The sequence below is a fragment of the Orycteropus afer genome, unplaced genomic scaffold (assembly GCF_000298275.1).
Source record: "Orycteropus afer afer isolate SDZICR_OR568_19922 unplaced genomic scaffold, OryAfe1.0 scaffold00090, whole genome shotgun sequence".
Lineage (NCBI taxonomy): Eukaryota > Metazoa > Chordata > Mammalia > Tubulidentata > Orycteropodidae > Orycteropus > Orycteropus afer.
The window spans coordinates 324,191-330,317 of NW_006921677.1; positions in this window are offsets into that span (position 1 = coordinate 324,191).

Below are 6,127 nucleotides of genomic sequence, written 5' to 3' on the forward strand. Positions count from 1 at the left end.
TTCCTTATTTATTGTCCAGCTTTCACATGCAAATGAGATGATTGGAAACAGAATAGCTTGGGTCAGGTGCACTTTAGTCTTCAAAGAGACATTTTTACTTTTTAACACTTTAAAGAGGTCTTTTGCAGCTGATTTTCCCAATACCATACATCGATTTATTTCCTGACTGCTGATTCCATGGACACTGATACTCATGCCATAGAAATAATAATTACAGATAACATTTATCGAGTACTTTCTATGTACCTGGAGACAGTATTTTATATTTCAAAGTCTGCAAGTACCTTACAAAGTAGATATTATTACCATGTTTGGATTGTAAGTGAGGAAAATGAGGCAACAGGGCAAGGGAGGATAAATTATTAGCTTAAGGCACCCTGCTTCTAAGTGACTAAACAAGGAAGGAAATGCAGACCTGTTTACAGAACAATTATCTTAATTATTATATTTTACTACATCTCTGGACTGTTAGACTGCATCTCATAGCAGGACCTTAGAATTGAGTTCCAAAAGTCTTCCTCCCACTTTAAATATAGTACACACTGTTAGTGGGGGACATGGCAGGCCAGGTGGGTGAATGATTAAGCTGGAGAGAATTATAAGAACTGCTCAAGCAAGGAAGCGCTTGACCAGAGTCCATACCAAACCCCAGCATGTAACCCTTACTTACGAAAGACCCCAGCACCTGACTCTTACTCACGAAAACCCCCAACCATTTCCTGCCCACTATGTTAATGAAGTGCTTCAGCTCTACTTCTTGCCCCCATGCTAATAGGGTACCTTAACCTTATTGGTTCCTGTAACACATACCCTGTTCTCAATCTGGTCCTCTAGGAACCAGGAAGAAAATCACTATAAAAAACCCTTTCTTTCCCCTGGGCAGTGCAACTTCTCTGGCCCCTTTCAGGGACCCATGAACCTCACCCGGGAGCGCGGAATAAAGTTTTCCTTGCTCTACCTTCTGTGTTCCTTCTCTTCCTTATCTCGACCTTAAACACACACATACACACAGAGAGACACACAGCCATGGTGACACCATGTGAGTCACAGTAGAACTGTGCTTCATAACGTTTTCTATGTCTGATTTTTCAGAAGCCAATCATTTGGCCTTATTTCCAAGGCACCTCTGGGTGGACTCAAACCACCCATCTTCTGAAAGGCAATGAGAATTTAACCATTTATGACATCCAGGGACTCCTTAAGGATAGCAGCGTTGTTCTTTCCCAGTCAGCAAATCATGCATAGTCTATTAAAAAAAAAAAAAAAAGTCTATAGTCTATAAAAAAAAGTTAGTTCAGATACAATAGCCTTAAAGATTTAAAAAAAAAACAAAAGAACAAAACCTTCCAGGCACTAACAAAGCTTCAAGATTTATCCTTAGTTTCCAGTGTTGTTTAAGCTTTTATTCCTTTTAAGGTAGCTTTTGTAACATAATTTGAGTCAAAGAGACTTCTAAAGTAATGCCATTTTAACATGGAAATTAAAACAAGGCTGAAAGATATTTTACAAAAAGGAGGCTATTTTATAATTTGTGTTGTTGGTAACATAATTCTCCTTTATATGATGAGACTTGGGAGCTGTGGTGGCACAAAGGGTAAAGGGCTCGGCTGCTAACCAAAAGATCAGTGGTTCAAACCCACTAGCCCCTTCATGGAAAAAAGATGTGGCAGTCTGCTCTCATAAATATTTACAGCCTTGGAAACCCTATGGGGCAGTTCTACTCTGTCCTACAGGGTCCCCATGAGTTGGAATCAACTCAGTGGCAGTGAATTTGGAAAAAAGATGTGGCAGTCTGCTCTCATAAATATTTACAGCCTTGGAAACCCTATGGGGCAGTTCTACTCTGTCCTACAAGGTCACCATGAGTCAGAATCTACTCGACTGGCAATGAGTTGGAATGAGTCCGGATTTTGTTTAGAACAAGCTTTGATGAGAGGGATTGGTTTAGCAGCTGAGCCTCCAGGGGTTGGGTGTAGACAGCAGAAAAAGTGCAAAGTTCCTCTAAGTAATAAAAGGGGAATAGTTGTGATATGTGCAGGGAATACTGAATGTGGGCATGAATAAAAGAAAAAGCAGAGAGACAGAGAGTGCATGTGAGTGGAATTACGTGGGACCCCACTCCATTAACTCGCAAAGCATCTAATATTTTAAAAAATAGCAAAATCCTTGTTTTAGTTGGATTATTGAAGAAATTGGTGAAAGGGCTAAGTTTTGCAACTGGTAGGTTGTTTGTAAATAAGGGGAAATGGAATGAAAAGGACACAGTATATTCCCCTCAAGAGCTGAGGATAGCAATTGTGGTGGGAGTAGAGGCTACAGTAGGCTATTTTAGATTACATATGTAATTGTTCCTTCATCAAATTAAGTGTCCTCAATTCTCCTGGAAATATAGAAAACTGGACAATTTAGATGATGTATAATCAGGATTATCCTGAGAAAAAGAACCATCAGAAGAGAGGGAAGAGAGAAGGGGGTAAGAGGGAGAAAGGGAAGGAAAGAAGGAGGGGAGAGAAGGGGTGGGGAAGGAAGGCAGATTGATTTTAAGGAATTGATTCACCTCACATGGTTGTAGGGACTGAGAATTCCAAAATTCACAGACCAATACCTGTGTTGGCTGAAAACTGGCAATGTTAATTCTGAAAAACTATAGGCCAGGTAGGCTGGAAACTGCTTTGTAAGAGTCTTAAGGCCAAATCCTGCCCTCACTGGGAAGCCTAATTTTTTGCTGTTACAGCCTTTAACTAATTGGATGGAACCCACAAACATGTGGAGAGTTATTCATTTACATTTAAAACACACTGATTATCTTAATCATAACTAAATACTTTTCTAGCAACAGCTAGACTAGTGATTATCCAAATAACTGGAAACCATAGTCTACCCAAGTTAACACTTAAAATGAACCATGACACATAGAAATTATTACTTTTGTTAGGTTGTCAGCTTAGGGTAAGTGCACTCCAAGGGTAAGGGCAGGTGTCCAACACAGGTAATGATCTCCAGGCACACATGCATAGAACAGTGGCATATTATACTGAAAAAAATTTCACATAAAACTACAATCAACCTTGACTGTGAGATAAATCTTGTGTGTAGCGCTAGTTTGCTAACTCTCACTGTTATATAGATTTCCTTAGTATGTTTATATATTTATATAATATTAATGTATATTAATTAATTAATGTATAAATAAATAAATAAATAAATAAATATAAATAAATAAATATATATATATATATATAAACACAAAAACTCACTGCCTCAAGTCGGATCCGACTCATAGCGACCTCTCCTTAGGTTTCTGAGGCGGTATCACTATGGAAGTAGATTGTCCAATTGTCCAACCTTCCTTCTGAGGAGTGGTTGGTGGGTTTGAACCACCAGACTTCTGGTTAGCAGTCAAATGCCTTAGGTACTATGCCACCAGAGCTCCTGATATATTTTCCAAGGAGCTCTGGTGGTGCAGCATCTAAGGTATTTGACTGCTAACCAGAAGGTTGGTGGCTCAAACCCACCAGCCACTCTGTGGAAAGGAAGATGGGCCAACCTACATCCATAAAGATTTCTGTCTTAGAAACCCAATGAGGGTCGCTATTAGTTGGAATTGACTTGATGGCAGTGAGTTGTTGTTGTTATATACATACTCCAATATTCTATTGTTGATGAACATTGACTAGTTTTTAGTTTAGGATTATATATTGTTGCTACAAAATTCTTATACATGTCTTTTGGAAAATCTATATTTTTGACACATTTCTATAAGTCTGTATATGCCTAAATGCAGTTGCTAGTTCATAGGGTGTTTAAGTTCAGTTTTAGTAAATATTGTCAAAGAATTTTCAAAGTCATTATATTAGTTAACACTCCAGCCAGTGATGCAGGAGATTCTGGTTGCTCTATATGTTCATCAATACTTCGTATTGTTTGCTTTTTCATTTTATCCATTACAGGGAATGTGACTGGTATTACATTTTGATTTTACATTTTATTTCCCTGTAGACTAATAAACTTGGACCTTTTCCATATGTTTATTGGAAATTTGATGTCAGATTCTATGAAGTGTCTGTTGAAGCTTTTTCCTTATTATTATTTTTTTTTTTAAATTGGGTTGTTTAAAACTATCCTTTTAATCTGTAGGCATTCTTTATTCTGAATATGAATTTTTAGTCTGGAGACATGACAACTTGTGTTGCTTTTTTAACTTTTCAATGAAATATTTTGATAAGTATTAATTCTTAATTACAATATAGTTTGATATAACAATTTATTCTTTGTGGTTAGCATTTTTTGTGTTCCATTTAAAAACTCATTTCCTACTCTAAAACTCTGAAGACGTGTTCTGTTAAAGCTTTATTGCTTTATCTTTCACATTGATATCTGAAAAATATTCAGTATTAAATTTTGGGGAGTGGTTACTTTAAGATAGAAATCAATATATATATATATATATATATATATATATATATATATATATATATTTTCCAATTTGCACAACCAGTTAACACAGGATTATTTTTTGAAAAAAGCATATATTCCCCATGGCAGAATAGAATCTTTTTTTTTTTTTTTTTGCCATAAATCATGTATCATGCATATCATATGAACATCTGTTTGTGTACATGAATTTTCCTTTGGTCTATTTGTTTTCCTTTTTGCCAATAATACACTGTCTTAATTCCTTTAGCTTATCATGGATTTCCACCACTCATCTATCAGTTTGTCATACTGTGTTGGCTTGAGGATTGCTGTGTGCTAAAGACTATACCATCAGTATTTCAAATACCAGCAAGGTCACCGATGGTGGACAGGTTTTAGTGGAACTTCCAGACTAAGGCAGACTCAGAAAAAGGAAGGGGTCATCCACACCTCAAAGTATTGGCCAGTGAAAAACTTATGAAAGCAATGAAATACTGTCTGATATATTACTGGAAGTCTTTATGAATAACCCTGAAACATTATCTGATACAATGCCAGAAGATGAGCGCTGGAGGTAGGAAGGCACTCAAAATATGACTGCCTCCCCAAAGTAATAAGATGAATGGAATAAAGCTTTTGGGACCTCCATTTGCTGATATGGCATGACCCAAAATGGGAAGAAACAGCTTCAAACATCCATTAATAATCAGAACATGGAATATACTAAGTATGAAACTAGGAAAAGTGGAAGTTGTTAAAAATGAAATGGGATGCAGAAAGATCAATATCCTAGTGAGTTGAAATGCACTAGTTTTGGCCATTTTGAATAAGACAACAATATGATCTACTATGTCAGAGTGACAAATTGAAGAGGAATGGTGAGGCATTCATCATTGCAAAGAATGTTTCAAGACCTATTCTGAAGTACAATGCTGTCATTGATAGGATAATATCCATATGCCCCAAGGAAGAGCAGTTAATACTATTATTATTCAAAATTACACATCAACAACCAAAGTCAAAGACGAGGAAATTGAAGATTTTTACCAACTTCTGCAGTCTGAAATTGACCAAACATGCAATCAAAATGTGTTGATTATCGCTAGTGATTGGAATGCCAAAGTTGGAACAATGAAGAATCACCGGTAGTTGGAAAATATGGCCTTTGTGACAGAAGTGATGCCAGAGATCCCATGACAGAATTTTGCAACACCAAGGACTATTCATTGCAAATATCTTTTTGCAGCAACATAAACAGCAGCTGTATATGTGGACCTCACCAGATGGAATACACAGGAAATCTGTTCTACTACATCAGTGGAAAGAGACAATGGAGAAGCCAAAACTGGGCCAGGAGCTGACTGTGGAACAGACCATCAGTTGCTCATATGCAAGTTCAAGTTGAAGTTGAAGACAATTGAAACAAGTCCATGAGAGCCAAAATATGACCTGAATTTAGAGATCATCTGAAGAACAGATTTGATTCATTGAACAGCAGTGACTGAAAACCAAAGGAATTGAGGGATGACATCAAAAACATCATACATGAAGAAAGAAAATGGTCATTTAAAAGACAGGAAAGGAGGCGGGACAAGATGGCAGACTAAGCAGAAGAATTGCACAGACCCTCTTCAACAAAGAAAAGGGAAACCAATTAACACAGACACAGAAGATAATCTTGGACCCCTGAGCCTTGAAGGAAAGGATGCAG